This window comes from Biomphalaria glabrata, chromosome 1, assembly GCF_947242115.1.
Source record: "Biomphalaria glabrata chromosome 1, xgBioGlab47.1, whole genome shotgun sequence".
NCBI classification, from domain to species: Eukaryota; Metazoa; Mollusca; class Gastropoda; family Planorbidae; genus Biomphalaria; species Biomphalaria glabrata.
The window spans coordinates 28,100,466-28,120,677 of NC_074711.1; the positions used below are offsets into that span (position 1 = coordinate 28,100,466).

General features: G+C 36.9%; 1 protein-coding gene across 10 annotated transcripts in view; it reads right to left on the minus strand.

Annotated features, from left to right (window-relative positions):
- LOC106070382 (zwei Ig domain protein zig-8-like) overlaps positions 1-20,212 on the minus strand; it is a 261,583-nt gene that overhangs the window by 182,090 nt on the left and 59,281 nt on the right. The window lies entirely within an intron of this gene.

Consider the following 20,212-nt stretch of genomic DNA (forward strand, 5'->3'; position numbering starts at 1 on the left):
ACAGAAAAACTCATTTTAATTTCCAGCACTCTGCGGTTTCGAAAACAATCGGAAGAGAAATAGGAGTTTGGGCGAATTGGAATATGTTTCAAACTGGGAAACATAAAGTTTTGCTTTTAGCTTTACCTGAGTGGCCTAGCTAGGGTGAGTGGAGAGGGGTCCGAATTCTTAAGTCCACTCCAGGCCCCCACTTGAGGGGGACTCCAAATAAATGTCCTAATTTGTTTTGTTACATTCAATATGAACTAGTACGCCGCTAGGCCACTGCCATGTCATCTCTTGCTCTTCCCGTGGAGTCAATAATACTAGATAGCATTAATCTGGAGGTTGTTATAAATACCTTTGCACAAAGAGCACACACCTTGAGACGATATGAACCGAGATTTGTCACTTGTGCATCATCTTGCCAATAAACAACGGTATTATTCAATATAAGAGTCTAAATGATTATTTGCTGTTTTTAATTTTACTTATATACTGTACAAATTGGAATTTAGACATATTTATTAAGTAAAGTATCTCATGTTATGATATCGAATGTCAAAATGCAGGGGCTCCTATAAAGGTCAAGGAACCCCAAATTCTTCACTACGCCACAGCTTCCTCTGTCACTCAGTCTATTCAGAACACAAAGATCTGAAGTCCATTAACAGGCCCGTCCAGTTTCGTTGTACTGTCTTTCCATCGCTTATTTTGTCTCTTCTTTTTTTTCCCTACTGTTCCTGGTGATGCAATGGAGGCCAATACGAGGAAAGCGCAAACAGGGACGTCCTTGTATAACTTGGCGCCACACCTTCATGAAGACCTTAGAACAGTGGACACCAGGTGGGAGGAGGCTTCAGACATCGCCATTGACAAATCTTTGTGGAGACAGCTTGCCACCCAATGCGCCAAACGGCGAGGGAGGACCTAAGTAAGTAAGCAAGACTGTTCCATGCAAGCGCCGATAATCTCGTTTTATGGTCATACAGTCTTAAGTTACATTTTAAACGGTGGTCAGGTCATTATTGGGCTCAATGGCCACGTGTTTTGGATTTTCTCGTTTGAAAAACAATCTATAAATGTGATACCTAGAATCCTTCTAGGTTAATGTTATCTATTAACAAAACTATTCAGCTTGTTTGACAAAGTATTTAATTGTCTTTTGTTTCACATCCAGTGATACTTGATTTTCAAACCATATACATGTATTAGCCATGCATACTTTAAATGGGATATTTATTTCTTTTGTTGTAACTTCAAAACATCAGTTATATTCATAACATAATTATTAAGATAAAACAATTAATCTTTTATAGGTGTCTCTAGCAGTTACATAAACCTATGCTCTGAAACAAAAGGGTTAAAGTTCTGCTGTTCTTTATACGTTTACACAAGTTTCAACCTGTTGCTAGGCAACATAAAATTAAGAGTTAACCGAGAGGTGACTTTAGTACAGGACTGACGGATAACTTAAAATGAAGCAAAAGAACTGACCTATAGAAACCGGGGAATTACATCTCTTTCTTTGTGGCTAGTCTACCAGTGAGTCAAGCTTATATGAAAAAACAAATGGATATATAATAGATCGCAATGGTTATGATTGTTATAATTATGAGTGCAATGATTACACTAGAATAAGATTTAAGCATAACAGGTTATTGCTTCATCTCTATCGCCGACACACACATCTTTACAATCTTATAGTCTTCCTTGTAAACATGTTATCTCCCATGCTTGATAAGAGTAATGTGGACAGCAATTGACAACACTTTTGTGCTGACGTTAGAAGTGGGAAAAGTCAGATTCAAAATAAGTCACACAATTAGTAGAATGTGAATCACAATCCTCTCAGAACAAAGGTCAAAAGAATCGCCTTTAACCCATCCGTACCACTCCGTAATGTTATGGTCTATATTCGGCCTGTTATTTTGATTCACATGACTATAAACATGCCTACATAATTGTTTCCAGACAATAGATGTAAATGTCTCAAGCGTTTGTTTCACAAATAATCCACATCTAGAAGAGGTAAGAGAAGTGATATTGACAATGTGGATACGTAAATAGAAATATGTTTAACTTGAGCTGTGACATACATTTGAAAGAAATCTTTTCCTCTTGTCATTTGGCTAAATAAATACGCGTACCTTCATGTACATCTATCTGCCTGTCCACCTATTTATCTACCTTTCTGTCTACCTATCTATCTACCTTTCTGTCTACCTATCCACCTATAAATCTACCTTTCTGTCTACCTATCTATCTACCTTTCTGTCTACCTATCCACCTATAAATCTACCTTTCTGTCTACCTATCCACCTATAAATCTACCTTTCTGTCTACCTATCCACCTATAAATCTACCTTTCTGTCTACCTATCCACCTATAAATCTACCTTTCTGTCTACCTATCCACCTATAAATCTACCTTTCTGTCTACCTATCCACCTATAAATCTACCTTTCTGTCTACCTATCCACCTATAAATCTATCTTTCTGTCTACCTATTCACCTATAAATCTACCTTTCTATCTACCTATCCACCTATAAATCTACCTTTCTGTCTACCTATCTACCTTTCTGTCTACCTATCCACCTATAAATCTACCTTTCTGTCTACCTATCTATCTACCTTTCTGTCTACCTATCCACCTATAAATCTACCTTTCTATCTACCTATCTATCTTTCTTTCTACCTATCTATCTGCCTTTCTATCTACCTATCTATCTACCTTTCTGTCTACCTATCAACTTTTTCTGTCCACCTATCTATCTACCTTTCTTTCCGTCACACGTCTCTCTGTCACACGTCTCTCTGCCACACGTCTTTTTGTCACACGTCTTTCTGACACACGTCTTTCTATCACAAGTCTTTGTGTCACACGTCTTTCTGTCACACGTCTCTCTGTCACAAGTCTTTCTGCCACACGTCTTTCTGTCTCTCGTCTTTCTGTCACACGTCTTTCTGTCACACGTCTTTCTGTCACTCGTCTTTCTGTCTCTCGTCTTTCTGTCTCTCGTCTTTCTGTCTCTCGTCTTTCTGTCTCTCGTCTTTCTGTCACACGTCTTACTGTCACACGTCTTACTGTCACACGTCTTTCTGTCACAAGTCTTTCTGTCTCTCGTCTTTCTGTCACACGTCTTTCTGTCACACGTCTTTCTGTCACACGTCTTTCTGTCACACGTCTTTCTGTCACACGTCTTTCTGTCACACGTCTTTCTGTCCCACGTCTTTCTGTCACACGTCTTTCTGTCACAAGTCTTTCTGTCTCTCGTCTTTCTGTCTCTCGTCTTTCTGTCACACGTCTTTCTGTCACACGTCTTTCTGTCCCACGTCTTTCTGTCCCACGTCTTTCTGTCCCACGTCTTTCTGTCACACTTCTTTCTGTCACACATCTTTCTGTCACACATCTTTCTGTCACACGTCTTTCTGTCACTCGTCTCTCTGTCGCACGTCTTTTTGTCACACATCTTTGTGTCACACCTTTCATTTCGTCACTCGTCTCTTCGTCACTCGTCTCTAGCTGTCCTCTGATTTTTACTTTCACTGAACTATTTATAACTATTTATAACCTCAACTGCGACGGACGAACTCTACAGATGTAGAATAGCCTCATTAATTTATGAGAATGAACTTGAAAGTACTAAATCACGAGTTTACCACTATAGGTGTAACTAAAATTACATAGTTTAGTGTGGTATCATTTGAATATCAAATATGCAAAGAAAAATTATTATTGACTTTAATAATGAGTTTACTATATCCATGATTAATATAGAATTGATCACCGAAAAGTGAGAGAGAGAGAGAGAGAGAGAGAGAGAGTAACAATAGCTTTTAGATGTTTACTTAAATTTGATACTTAGAATAAAACTATAACCTAAATTTAAACATAAATTAATTGCATGTACACGATATTGTGTTTTGTTCAAAAGAGATCTAAATACAAAATGTTCTCTCGTGGTATACATTATGTAGGCAGAGACAAAATCACATCTCTTCTATATAATCCCACAACATCGTCTAAATATCTACAGCCAATATTAAATCTCTCAGAACGTCGACACTCATTGGAACACATGTTTTTTAATAGGCAACATTATATTTTAGTATCCGTAAACCTTATTCCCATGAGCTCATGAACACATCACCGCCATCTAAACATATACTTTATATACACTTCAACATTCCCTTTGCTTGCACATATCACATCACGTCAATATGGTCACCAACATTTGCTCAATATTGCTATACGACTTTATAAATACAACTTTCATATTTTATTTCTGGTTAGTTTAATAGTTTTAACTTTCACGTTTTTTATCTTTCAGATTGCTCTCTGCATATTTTATAAACACATAGAGTTGAGTTTATCATTATTTACACAACTGTATAGGGCTCCGGAATGTGCGTGTGTGCGTGTGAATGTCCGTGCTCAGCGGCCACTTCAAAGGCGCTCATTAGAACATACGTGCAGGCCAGAATATGGTAGACAAATAGTGTAAGCTGTTAGAGGAATGAAACTAATTGAACCCTAGACATCCACGTGAACAGAACATGGGCAATTAGTCTGAGATCTGGTTTGATAAAGAGATAAGATCAGGAAGACCTAAAGAGATAAGATCAGGAAGACCTAAAGAGATAAGATCAGGAAGACCTAAAGAGATAAGATCAGGAAGACCTAAAGAAATATTCACAGGATAACCACATTTATGTACCTAAATACTGAATAATTAATGATTCGTCCTTTTTGAATGTTAAATATTTGCAACGAAAATTCAAAGCAACAAAAACAAAAGATGTCACAGTTACAATAGTACCCATAGTGTACTTGATTATACTCCAAGCTTGAAGCTAGAGTTTGAAGGCATGGGCATTGGAACATCAGTTTTCAGATGACCGAAGTACGGGTGAAAGGGACAACCAGATTTGAGCCAGAACTTAGTCAGAAGTGAGACAATTGGTCAGTGGTCATTCATCAAAGATTCGAGATGTAGTTCGTACAGAGGTTAAGAGGTCACTTTAGACAGAGCAGTAACCCTGTAGTTACAGGAAAGTCATAACATTGAAGTGATCAAGTCACTAAGTATAAGAGCGTTTCTCAGAATTAGGATATATTCTACTGTGTGCATGACTCATTGTATTTTTCAAGTCATGGGTCATGTGATTGAACTATATTAATCATCTTGTGTATTTTGTTTATCATATTGGGATTTATCTTTCCACCCTAGCTACGTTTCCATCACCCGTAGATTCTTTGTAAATAAACTTTGAATAGTTTGGATGAAGAGACACTTAAACGTCTCACCATAAAGTAGTTTCTAGTCGCTGTAGTTAGTGAGTCTCCGAATGATACACACTACATACACATACACTGATTACAAAACGTAGATGTTAAAGATAACAAATTTATAAAGGACTCAGAACCAGTGGGATAGAGGCATATCTGATGTAATCACCAGAGGCATATCTGATGTAATCACCAGAGGCATATCTGATGTAATCACCAGAGGCATATCTGATGTAATCACCAGAGGCATATCTGATGTAATCACCAGAGACATATCTGATGTAATCATCAGAGGCATATCTGATGTAATCACCAGAGGCATATCTGATGTAATCACCAGAGACATATCTGATATAATCACCACAGACATATCTGATATAATCACCACAGACATATCTGATGTAATCACCACAGACATATCTGATGTAATCACCATAGACATATCTGATGTAATCACCACAGACATATCTGATATAATCACCACAGACATATCTGATGTTATCACCAGAGACATATCTGATGTAATCACCAGAGACATATCTGATGTAATCACCAGAGACATATCTGATGTAATCACCAGAGACATATCTGATGTAATCACCAGAGACATATCTCATGCAATAACCAGAAACAAACCTGGTGTAAGCACTAGACTATATATAACTGATGCTGTAACAATGATGAGACCTATAATGTTTGTCTGTTAGTAAATCCTCCGTATACAATGTACCTTAAAAGCCTCAATGTAGAGACAATGATTTCTATAGAATCACTAACTCAATAACCCATTAGGAATGAGAAACTAAGTGACTTAATCATTAATCTAATCATTAATTCAATCATTATAAGCAGATAAAAGACTGAAGAAAAAATCGGGATCGAAGTCCTCTTTAAATAACCTCATGCACCAATGAATAGGTAAAGGGGGACAATCTAATTAAAAAGGGAAATAACATTTCAACGCTTTCCCTTTGATCGCTTCGACTTAGCAGAGTTGCATTTCTTTGCTTTGCAACAAAAGATCAGCTCTTAAGCAGACTCACACACATCATCTTACTCAGATACATGCGCTAACACACACACATTACACAGATACACACGCAAACACGCAGCATGGCTTGCTGTTTGTCTCAACCTCCATCTCTGTCGAGAGACGACATCTTTGTTTTGTGCGTGTACACTCAAGTTTGGCTTCTTAAATTAGAAGATTTAGAGTTTGATTTGTATTTTTACTTCATCAAAGAAATGTGCTCATTACATGGGGACGTGAGATGTCAGCATTCGATCAGTGCTACAGCTTTTTGTCTCGTTTCTTTTTTAATGCTGTCTTCTTCGTTGTGGAGCACAAGAGTTGAAGTTTTTCATTCCACTTTTGATTTAGAGAGAGAACTGATGGCTGTTTAGATACAAACACAGGAATAAGCTAAGCATACAATACAATGGAGTTGGGTGTAGACCAGTTAGAAAATTGAACTGTTTAGTGGAGAAATAACTTCAGTATGTTAAAGTTCCCCTTTCAGACCTTGCGATCCATAGATGATGTAAGGTCATCTGTTTCTTTGGCTAATGGTTAACGAGCAGGGTGTCGTGTGGCCAGTACAACGGCCAATAGCCTTTACTTTCCCCAACTAGAGCTGGGTGGACTCAGGGGCGCCTTAAAAATTCCCACATTCAAAATCCAGGGCTTCACTGAGATTCGACCCCAGGTTCGGAAGACAAGCGCCTAACCACTAATCCACTCCATTAAGTTCAGTGCTCAATATTATTATTATCTAAAATTGTCGTTTTATTTTATATTGTCGCTCTTTCCTTTAAAAAAAACAATCTCATTATTTCTCCCATTCTCACTATCTAAATGTTTTAATGTTTTGTAACATTTTTATAATGCATTTTAACAATACTTGCAATACCCTAAACTCCCAAACCTATTCTACCTTATACTCCCAAACCTATTCTACCCTACACTCCCAAACCTATTCTACCCTATACTCCCAAATATATTCTCTGTAGTCTCTAAACGTATCCTCTACAATCTCTGAAACATGTCGTTTACAACCCCGGCGTCCCGTTCAAGCCAACATGTGTTCACAATGAAGTCGCTATTGAATGTGATCCAGGCCTATAGTTTATAGACAACGCGACCAGTCTTCTAAATGAATGCCCCACAACATGTTTGCTTTAGTTTAATTAATGTAGTGAACGTAATAGCCTACACCAGTTGGTCCGACTACATCTACTTACTGCGATAACACATTCATACAAGCACTAACGTACACACACACACACTCAGTGGTGCTGCCAAGTCTGCACGCTTTTCAAATCCGTTTAGTTACGTCCCTTACTGCTGGTGTCCCTTGGGATGTAGGTTTATCAATACTAGTTGAGTCAGTTTATCAATACTAGTTGAGTTAGTTTATCAATACTAGTCGAGTCAGTTTATCAATACTAGTTGAGTTAGTTTATCAATACTAGTGGAGTCAGTTTATCAATACTAGTGGAATCAGTTTATCAATACTAGTCGAGTCAGTTTATCAATACTAGTCGAGTCAGTTTATCAATACTAGTCGAGTCAGTTTATCAATACTAGTTGAGTCAGTTTATCAATACTAGTCGAGTCAGTTTATCAATACTAGTTGAGTCAGTTTATCAATACTAGTTGAGTCAGTTTATCAATACTAGTTGAGTCAGTTTATCAATACTAGTTGAGTCAGTTTATCAATACTAGTGGAGTCAGTTTATCAATACTAGTGGAGTCAGTTTATCAATACTAGTGGAGTCAGTTTATCAATACTAGTTGAGTCAGTTTATCAATACTAGTTGAGTCAGTTTATCAATACTAGTTGAGTCAGTTTATCAATACTAGTGGAGTCAGTTTATCAATACTAGTGGAGTCAGTTTATCAATACTAGTTGAGTCAGTTTATCAATACTAGTGGAGTCAGTTTATCAATACTAGTGGAGTCAGTTTATCAATACTAGTGGAGTCAGTTTATCAATACTAGTGGAGTCAGTTTATCAATACTAGTTGAGTTAGTTTATCAATACTAGTCGAGTCAGTTTATCAATACTAGTCGAGTCAGTTTATCAATACTAGTGGAGTCAGTTTATCAATACTACTCGAGTCAGTTTATCAATACTAGTGGAGTCAGTTTATCAATACTAGTCGAGTCAGTTTATCAATACTAGTGGAGTCAGTTTATCAATACTAGTTGAGTCAGTTTATCAATACTAGTCGAGTCAGTTTATCAATACTAGTCGAGTTAGTTTATCAATACTAGTCGAGTCAGTTTATCAATACTAGTTGAGTCAGTTTATCAATACTAGTCGAGTCAGTTTATCAATACTAGTGGAGTCAGTTTATCAATACTAGTGAGTCAGTTTATCAATACTAGTCGAGTCAGTTTATCAATACTAGTCGAGTCAGTTTATCAATACTAGTGGAGTCAGTTTATCAATACTAGTCGAGTCAGTTTATCAATACTAGTGGAGTCAGTTTATCAATACTAGTGGAGTCAGTTTATCAATACTACTCGAGTCAGTTTATCAATACTAGTTGAGTCAGTTTATCAATACTAGTGGAGTCAGTTTATCAATACTAGTCGAGTCAGTTTATCAATACTAGTTGAGTCAGTTTATCAATACTAGTCGAGTCAGTTTATCAATACTAGTCGAGTTAGTTTATCAATACTAGTCGAGTCAGTTTATCAATACTAGTCGAGTCAGTTTATCAATACTAGTTGAGTTAGTTTATCAATACTAGTTGAGTCAGTTTATCAATACTAGTGGAGTCAGTTTATCAATACTAGTTGAGTTAGTTTATCAATACTAGTTGAGTCAGTTTATCAATACTAGTGGAGTCAGTTTATCAATACTAGTGGAGTCAGTTTATCAATACTAGTCGAGTCAGTTTATCAATACTAGTTGAGTCAGTTTATCAATACTAGTTGAGTCAGTTTATCAATACTAGTCGAGTCAGTTTATCAATACTAGTTGAGTCAGTTTATCAATACTAGTTGAGTCAGTTTATCAATACTAGTTGAGTCAGTTTATCAATACTAGTTGAGTCAGTTTATCAATACTAGTTGAGTCAGTTTATCAATACTAGTCGAGTCAGTTTATCAATACTAGTCGAGTCAGTTTATCAATACTAGTCGAGTCAGTTTATCAATACTAGTGGAGTCAGTTTATCAATACTAGTTGAGTCAGTTTATCAATACTAGTCGAGTCAGTTTATCAATACTAGTTGAGTCAGTTTATCAATACTAGTCGAGTCAGTTTATCAATACTAGTTGAGTCAGTTTATCAATACTAGTCGAGTCAGTTTATCAATACTAGTTGAGTCAGTTTATCAATACTAGTTGAGTCAGTTTATCAATACTAGTCGAGTCAGTTTATCAATACTAGTCGAGTCAGTTTATCAATACTAGTGGAGTCAGTTTATCAATACTAGTTGAGTCAGTTTATCAATACTAGTTGAGTTAGTTTATCAATACTAGTTGAGTCAGTTTATCAATACTAGTGGAGTCAGTTTATCAATACTAGTGGAGTCAGTTTATCAATACTAGTTGAGTCAGTTTATCAATACTAGTGGAGTCAGTTTATCAATACTAGTTGAGTCAGTTTATCAATACTAGTTGAGTCAGTTTATCAATACTAGTTGAGTCAGTTTATCAATACTAGTGGAGTCAGTTTATCAATACTAGTTGAGTCAGTTTATCAATACTAGTTGAGTCAGTTTATCAATACTAGTTGAGTCAGTTTATCAATACTAGTTGAGTCAGTTTATCAATACTAGTGGAGTTAGTTTATCAATACTAGTTGAGTCAGTTTATCAATACTAGTCGAGTCAGTTTATCAATACTAGTTGAGTCAGTTTATCAATACTAGTTGAGTCAGTTTATCAATACTAGTCGAGTCAGTTTATCAATACTAGTTGAGTCAGTTTATCAATACTAGTTGAGTCAGTTTATCAATACTAGTTGAGTCAGTTTATCAATACTAGTTGAGTCAGTTTATCAATACTAGTTGAGTCAGTTTATCAATACTAGTCGAGTCAGTTTATCAATACTAGTCGAGTCAGTTTATCAATACTAGTCGAGTCAGTTTATCAATACTAGTGGAGTCAGTTTATCAATACTAGTTGAGTCAGTTTATCAATACTAGTCGAGTCAGTTTATCAATACTAGTTGAGTCAGTTTATCAATACTAGTCGAGTCAGTTTATCAATACTAGTTGAGTCAGTTTATCAATACTAGTTGAGTCAGTTTATCAATACTAGTTGAGTCAGTTTATCAATACTAGTTGAGTCAGTTTATCAATACTAGTCGAGTCAGTTTATCAATACTAGTCGAGTCAGTTTATCAATACTAGTGGAGTCAGTTTATCAATACTAGTTGAGTCAGTTTATCAATACTAGTCGAGTCAGTTTATCAATACTAGTTGAGTCAGTTTATCAATACTAGTCGAGTTAGTTTATCAATACTAGTTGAGTCAGTTTATCAATACTAGTCGAGTCAGTTTATCAATACTAGTTGAGTCAGTTTATCAATACTAGTTGAGTCAGTTTATCAATACTAGTCGAGTCAGTTTATCAATACTAGTCGAGTCAGTTTATCAATACTAGTGGAGTCAGTTTATCAATACTAGTGGAGTCAGTTTATCAATACTAGTGGAGTTAGTTTATCAATACTAGTTGAGTTAGTTTATCAATACTAGTTGAGTTAGTTTATAAATACTAGTGGAGTCAGTTTATCAATACTAGTTGAGTTAGTTTATCAATACTAGTTGAGTTAGTCTAGATAATAAACAAAAATGATTCAGAAAAGAACCACAGAATATAGATCAATGAGCTCATCGTCAATGTAAATCCTTACTTGATCGTGATGTGGGGTTATCACACGAAATCTCGTATTTAGGCAATAGATTAGATCTGTTCAAATGGTATCATTTTAATAGGATACGTAAATAGACTAATGATTAAATAAATACAAACATATTTTTAAGTTTGATTATTTCTTTTAATCCCAGAGTATGATATTTGTAAAATATTAAAACAATCTTCTTTGTTTGTAACGGAAGAACAAATAACTGCTTGATATGATACGATATATAATAAGAGATATGATACGATATATGATAAGAGATATGACAAGACATATGATAAGAGATATGATAATACATATGATAAGACATATGATAAGAGATATAACTTATCTATTTTGTTTAAATGCATTGTTCTCTTGCTGTGAGTGTGGAGTAAAGGAATTAAACAAAAAGTTGAGCCAGTGCCCACTAGAAGTTAACGATTTCTTTATCCAAGTCTTGAACTCCTCCTTCAGTCCTACCACTTGAACCCTCCTTCAGTCCTACCGCTTGAACCTTCCTTCAGTCCTACCGCTTGAACCTTCCTTCAGTCCTACCGCTTGAACCCTCCTTCAGTCCTACCGCTTGAACCCTCCTTCAGTCCTACCACTTGAACCCTCCTTCAGTCCTACCACTTGAACCTTCCTTCAGTCCTACCACTTGAACCCTCCTTCAGTCCTACCACTTGAACCCTCCTTCAGTCCTACCACTTGAACCCTCCTTCAGTCCTACCACTTGAACCCTCCTTCAGTCCTACCACTTGAACCTTCCTTCAGTCCTACCACTTGAACCTTCCTTCAGTCCTACCACTTGAACCCTCCTTCAGTCCTACCACTTGAACCTTCCTTCAGTCCTACCGCTTGAACCTTCCTTCAGTCCTACCGCTTGAACCTTCCTTCAGTCCTACCACTTGAACCCTCCTTCAGTCCTACCACTTGAACCCTCGTTCAGTCCTACCACTTGAATCCTCCTTCAGTCTTATCTCTTGAACCCTCCTTCAGTCCTACCACTAACTAGTTGAATGATGCAGTGAGAGAGGGGAAGAAAGAAAGGGAGATAACAAAAATGAGAAAGACAAAAAAATAATAATTAGAGAGAAAAGAGAAAAAAATGTATTCATTTTTGCTCCTAAAAGAAAGATGTCAAAATTAGGACTCCTGATTAGCCACAACAAATGAGGCATGGAGTGAAACATTTTTAAACAGAAAGGTGAATCTAAAAAGAGAAAAAGAAGTAGACAATTTTTTTTAAAGAAAAGAAGAATTGGGTTGAGCAGTGTGACGGACTGACACATTCTTTCAACTGCTAAAACATTGAAACGCTTTGTCATGACTGTATTGTTACTTTCGATCTGAATGCTAAAATTAAGTATTACTAATGACATTTTTTCCAAAACTTTTTGACTTAGAAATCATAGCTAGACATTTTTTTTACATTAGAAATCATAGCTTTACATCCTTTGTTGTTGTTTTTTTTTTACAGAAATATGCATAATGCTTGTTTAAAAATCCTAATACACACAAGAGTTACACGACTTAAGTTACACGAGTGCATGTCCTTGTGATTCACATGAAATGAAACCTAAGCTTGAAATCTGGCCAGCGTGTTACTGTTGACCTGAGAAGCCAAAGTGGTCTGGACGTCATCCAGAGACGGCCTTAGGGGATTGCCAGTGGAGCAACCGCCGCAGGTTGGGCCATGCGTTAAGAGAAGCTTTTGTGGCCGTCAGCCCATCGTACAACTATTCGTGGCCTGGATATGACACTCGCCCAGGGCTCCGCGCATTGCTAAGGCCGCCTCTGGGACATGGGCCAGAATTCTTACTGAATACCTGCTGATGGCTTGCTACGTGTATTATGGGAACCTTTTCTAAATCCAGCCTGGTCCAATAGGTGCTTGCCATGTATAGGGGAAACAGTGTCATTTACTGAGAACTGGCACTTAACGATCTCGTGAAACTGTCTGCAGAAATGGTTCACACTTGACCTGGCCGAGAGAACTGTACAACGTCAAGAAATACTTCACTTAAAATGTTCTTAGCAAGAAGCAACTGATTAATAGAAATAAATATATTTCCTAGTCACATTCAACATTCACAGGCTTAATTATCACACAACGACTTTTATTTGCGCGCCACGTGTTCGACCTTGAACCATGGGGTCAATCAGTATTCCACCTGCACTCATTACTTGCCTGTGAAAAAGGGGGGGGGGGCTTGCAAATGCCATTTTGTGTGTGTGTGAGTTGTTGGTGTCTTAAAAACATGGATTGCATCTCTTAAACGTCAGACGTCTGCTCTTGTTCGACTTGTAAAATACCTGTTTTTAATTCGAGGCTAACAAGAGAGCCGGGAGCGTGACACAAATTGAGTTAGTGAATGCACGACCAAGTGAGATGTTAGACTCATTGGGTTAGAGTTACCTGGCTTGGTGCATAGCGCAGACGTCAAGATGTAGGCTACTGTGTTTCAGTTGGCAACTTTCTTCTTCGCACGTACCATTTATCCATTACAAGACAACATGCTCCAGCTGTTCATTGTCTCAATCATTTATCCATTACAAGACAACATGCTCCAGTTGTTCATTGTCTCAAACATTTATCCATTACAAGACAACATGCTCCAGTTGTTCATTGTCTCAACCATTTATCCATTACAAGGCAACATGCTCTAGTTGTTCAATGTCTCAACCATTTATCCATTACAAGACAGCATGCTTCAGTTGTTCATTGTCTCAACCATTTATCCATTACAAGACAGCATGCTCCAGTTGTTCATTGTCTCAACCATTTATCCATTACAAGACAGCATGCTCCAGTTGTTCATTGTCTCAACCATTTATCCATTACAAGACAACATGCTCCAGCTGTTCATTGTCTCAACCATTTATCCATTACAAGACAGCATGCTCCAGTTGTTCATTGTCTCAACCATTTAACCATTACAAGACAACATGCTCCAGCTGTTCAATGTCTCAACCATTTATCCATTACAAGACAACATGCTCTAGTTGTTCAATGTCTCAAACATTTATCCATTACAAGACAACATGCTCTAGTTGTTCAATGTCTCAAACATTTATCCATTACAAGACAGCATGCTCCAGTTGTTCATTGTCTCAACCATTTATCCATTACAATACAACATGCTCCAGTTGTTCATTGTCTCAATCATTTATCCATTACAAGACAACATGCTCTAGTTGTTCAATGTCTCAACCATTTATCCATTACAAGACAGCATGCTCCAGCTGTTCATTGTCTCAACCATTTATCCATTACAAGACAACATGCTCCAGTTGTTCAATGTCTCAACCATTTATCCATTACAAGACAACATGCTCTAGTTGTTCAATGTCTCAACCATTTATCCATTACAAGACAACATGCTCTAGTTGTTCATTGTCTCAACCATTTATCCATTACAAGACAGCATGCTCCAGTTGTTCAATGTCTCAACCATTTATCCATTACAAGACAACATGCTCAATTTGTTCAATGTCTCAACCATTTATCCATTAAAAGACAACATGATCCAGCTGTTCAATGTCTCAAACATTTATTCATTACAAGACAACATGCTCCAGTTGTTCATTGTCTCAACCATTTATCCATTACAAGACAGCATGCTCCAGTTGTTCATTGTCTCAACCATTTATCCATTACAATACAACATGCTTCAGTAGTTCAATGTCTCAACCATTTATCCATTACAAGACAGCATGCTCCAGCTGTTCATTGTCTCAACCATTTATCCATTACAATACAACATGCTCCAGTTGTTCATTGTCTCAACCATTTATCCATTACAATACAACATGCTCCAGTTGTTCATTGTCTCAACCATTTATCCATTACAAGACAACATGCTCCAGTTGTTCAATGTCTCAACCATTTATCCATTACAAGACAACATGCTCCAGCTGTTCATTGTCTCAACCATTTATCCATTACAAGACAACATGCTCCAGCTGTTCATTGTCTCAACCATTTATCCATTACAAGACAACATGCTCTAGTTGTTCAATGTCTCAACCATTTATCCATTACAAGACAGCATGCTCCAGCTGTTCAATGTCTCAACCATTTATCCATTACAAGACAACATGCTCCAGCTGTTCATTGTCTCAACCATTTATCCATTACAAGACAACATGCTCTAGTTGTTCAATGTCTCAACCATTTATCCATTACAAGACAACATGCTCTAGTTGTTCATTGTCTCAACCATTTATCCATTACAAGACAGCATGCTCCAGCTGTTCAATGTCTCAACCATTTATCCATTACAAGACAACATGCTCCAGCTGTTCATTGTCTCAACCATTTATCCATTACAAGACAACATGCTCTAGTTGTTCAATGTCTCAACCATTTATCCATTACAAGACAACATGCTCTAGTTGTTCATTGTCTCAAACATTTATCCATTACAAGACAACATGATCTAATTCATTGTCGCTAAAAAAATTGTTTCGATGACTTTGATGAAGTTTGGGAATTTTTAGGAGCACAATCTGATACCATATTGAAATTCTAATGAAAACAGTTTACGACACTGAAGTACCGTACGCAGTTAATGAAAACATTTTACGACATTGAGGTTTTATCATTGTAACAAAAACATTCTATGTCATTGAGTGTAACATTCAAAGAAAAATATTTTCTGACATTCGGAGAATTCTTTATTTTACGAAATTGAAAATTTCAAAGAATATTAGAGACTTGAAGAAGGCTTTTAACGAAAAAAAAATTTAATAAATGTATGAGAAAGTTTTAAAAAGTTTATAAAATCTATTTTGCCAGTGACTGACAAGAAAGGTGTTGAAATACTTTTGTTTTCTTGTATTTCATTTTGTTTGTAGCTGAATTCGACCAGCAGATCTATCTGCCTAATTACCCGGCTACCTTTAACTTCCTACCTTTAACCTTTAACCTTTCCATCAACATAATCTTCCCATGTGTGTACCAATTGGCTTCTGAGACGTTTCTCTACCTTATGTGCTCACATATTTGCTTACATATGTACGTAGCTGCGTATCTCTTCAATGAACAGTTTTGCTTACACATTACACAAGCTGTTTCTCTTTTCAAAGTGTCAACTTATTTGCTTATCAAAGTCTATTCTCTTAACATCCACTTATTTTCTTATCAAAGTATCAAAGTCTCTTCTCTTACACTTTCTCAATACGCTAAGATCCTATCACTTGTCTTGTCCAGTTGGAAAGGGGTGGGGGGACAAAGAACGGGGTATCTGGGTGATTGCTTTTTCAATGTATTTTAAAAAGAGAAACGACCTGAATTAGAACTGGTGCCTTCTCAGGCTTCACAAGCCAAGGCGGTACCACAAGCCAACCCCTCTGAGAGTCTATAAGCATGGAAGATTGTTTAGTTATCTATTGGCTCAATTTCATGTTTGTGTTCACCAAGTCTCAGACGACGACCTATAAAAAGGAATACTTCAGTCAAGTACAAATTCTTTCCCCTTGTTCTACCTACCAAACAAGCTAATTAATTACCTATAGTTAATTAACTAATCTGTTATTTTATTTTAATTGATTCTTGTGTTGTCAGATAAAAGAAATAATTGTCCAAAATTTCAGCTTGATCCCATATTGGGTGTCTAAGAAATAACATGTACAAACATTTTACCAGACAGAGTGAGTTGATACAAGTTTTGTAAACAAAAAGCAAAAAAAAAACCAGTTCCTTTGCATTCAGTCCTGATGCCTCACTGCAATACAGATGCTTTGGTTCCTTCTGACTACAGACTTACTGTTCCTCCCAACTACAGACTTACGGTTTCTCCTAACCACAGAAATTCGCCTCTTCCTAACTACAGACTTTTCGGTTCCTCCTAGCTGTAGACGCTTGGTTTCTCGTAACTATAGACGCTCGGCTTCACTGAAGTTCAGAGGCTCGGATGAGAGGCTCTTGGGATCACCTACTCAGTACACATTTGTCTGTGACTGGCTCTATCTATTTGTCTTCAATTTAAAGAGAAGCTTAAGTCAACACCATCAACCACCCACGTGACAGTTAATTGTTTTCACACACGAAGAGAGAGAGATAGAGAAATAGGTCTTTTTCATTGTTTCCAAGCGCTTTACGGTCACTGCGTCATCACCATAGCAACATGTGTCGCACTCAGGTAGAACTAATAGCAGAGTCGTTAATAAGTCATTCAATAAGCGGACATCTGGGTATTTCTTTGTTGAAGTTTTAATTGATTGTAAGTGTGTTTGTGTTCAGATAAATAGGTTACTTACAAGTAAGACGAACGAGTGTCTAGCAAAGACGTTAAAATAATCAATATGGTCGAGACTTTGATCGTAGTAGTAGTGAGTTGAATTTAATGATACTTCAAATGTTTAATGAAGTTTGATTAGTGGGTTTCAAAGGTTTCTAAGTAAAAAAATCCGGGTTTAAAAACAATATTTGGACTATAGTAACAAAAAAGCCGGGTTTAAAAAAAATGGGTCTAAAGTCTGTAAAGCCGGGTTTAAAAACAATATTGGTACTTAAGTAAATAAAGCTGGGTTTAAAAACAATGTTAAGCTTAAAGCATATAAGTTGATAAAATGCCAGTTGAATAATGTATAGGTAGGTGAATAAGAAGGGAAATGAGAAGAAGAACAAACGGAAACGAAGGTCAGATTCGTAAGTACGTCTGTTCATTGAGCAACGATATCCAAAGCTACTGCCCACATAAATACGTCTGTTCATTGAGCTACAATATCCAAAGCTACTGCCCAGGTAAATACGTCTGTTCATTGAGCTACAATATCCAAAGCTACTGCCCAGGTAAATACGTCTGTTCATTGAGCTACAATATCCAAAGCTACTGCCCAGGTAAATACGTCTGTCCATTGAGCTACAATATCCAAAGCTACTGCCCAGGTAAATACGTCTGTTCATTGAGCTACAATATCCAAAGCTACTGCCCACATAAATACGTCTGTTCATTGAGATACAATATCTAAAGCTACTGCCCACATAAATACGTCTGTTCATTGAGCTACGATATCCAAAGCTACTGCCCAGGTAAATACGTCTGTTCATTGAGCTACAATATCCAAAGCTACTGCCTACATAAATACGTCTGTTCATTGAGCTACAATATCCAAAGCTACTGCCCACATAAATACGTCTGTTCATTGAGCTACGATATCCAAAGCTACTGCCCACATAAATACGTCTGTTCATTGAGCTACAATATCCAAAGCTACTGCCCAGGTAAATACGTCTGTTCATTGAGCTACGATATCCAAAGCTACTGCCCAGGTAAATACGTCTGTTCATTGAGCTACAATATCCAAAGCTACTGCCCAGGTAAATACGTCTGTTCATTGAGCTACAATATCCAAAGCTACTGCCCAGGTAAATACGTCTGTTCATTGAGCTACGATATCCAAAGCTACTGCCCACGTAGGCACACACTTTTTGTTTTGGCTGTTCTTACAATTAGATCAAGTGCTAAAGATGCAAATGTCAGATGACTATAATTACGTCAGCCCAGTACATTCCAACAGTACATCAAAACAAAATGACTGAGATTTGCTTAGTTTAATAGAGACCAGATGTTTCAATGGTTAGCCTAACGACTTTCACGAATCCTTGGCTTCACTACTGAGACTAAGGTCACTAAGCGTACTTAAGTTCAAGTGAACTAGATCTGTAGACTTTATATCAACAAAGCAGTGCTGAATTATCTTAAGGTAACACAGGTTATCGCTTAGGGCCCCCATTTTGCGTTTGAGGGACCAAAAAAATCTTCCAGTAATATTTTCTATTATTTTGAAGAAATCGCAATATATTACCCTATGTTGATTCCACGGGACCACATATCTCAAATAGCTTAGGGAATTAGAAACTCTAAATCTGGACCTGGAACCAATGTACTGTAAACCAGTGGTTAGTTACTTTTACGACCGTAGTTTTTCTCTTGTAGTTTGTTGACATCATGGCATGTAATACCTTGTTGTGGTCATCGTGATATATCACAGCTCACGTGTCCACTGGTAAGTATAGCATAACAAGGGGAGCAACAACTTGACATAAATATGGATAATTGTAGATTTCTCTTATTAATTTATTCCCCCATAGGTCCCGTCTAGACGCCTTTGTTTGTGAGCTTGTCGCGTGGTTTTCACTGGTGTAATGAGAAATTATAACTCTATTCCATTGTGGCGGTCAGTTTCTTTCTAATGCCATGAATTCGAATACTTTATATCATTGTGAAGGTCAGTTGTTTTGTATTCCTATTATAAGAAAAACACAACAGCTATAAAGACTTTGGGTAGAGAGTGTTTTATATCTTATCATTATTACTTCCATTTTTAACTTGGACTTACGGTATTGGGATATTGAGGTAAAGTAAAACTGAATTGGGATATTGAGGTAAAGTAAAACTGAATTGGGATATTGAGGTAAAGTAAAACTGAATTGGGATATTGAGGTAAAGTAAAACTGAATTGGGATATTGAGGTAAAGTAAAACTGAATTGGGATATTGAGGTAAAGTAAAACTGAATTGGGATATTGAGGTAAAGTAAAACTGAATTGGGATATTGAGGTAAAGTAAAACTGAATTGGGATATTGAGGTAAAGTAAAACTGAATTGGGATATTGAGGTAAAGTAAAACTGAATTGGGATATTGAGGTAAAGTAAAACTGAATAGACATGTAAATGGTGCTTCGCCTACTCTCTCAACTTGATTCTCTTCCAGAATCCCATCCTTTCTCGCTCTCTCAATCTCTCTTAAAGCCCTCATATTCATCCTTTTTTGCATTCTGACTCATTGCTCTCTCTCTCTCTCTCTCTCCTACTCTATTATTAAGCTCTCTAGCTCTTCTTTTCTTTCTCTCCTTTCTCGGAGTCTTTCACTCATCCCCTGACTCACTCTTCTCATGTTATAAATGGGTACTAAATAAATAGTTCTGACGTAGCCATATACCAGAAATTCTTTATTTCTTCAGGAACATTCTGTAGACTGTTCAAAGTGAATAGATACCAGCAATGTCTTCCAGTGGGAGAAGAGTTCGCACTTTTACCCCCGTTATAATGTCTTGCATGCTTGGTA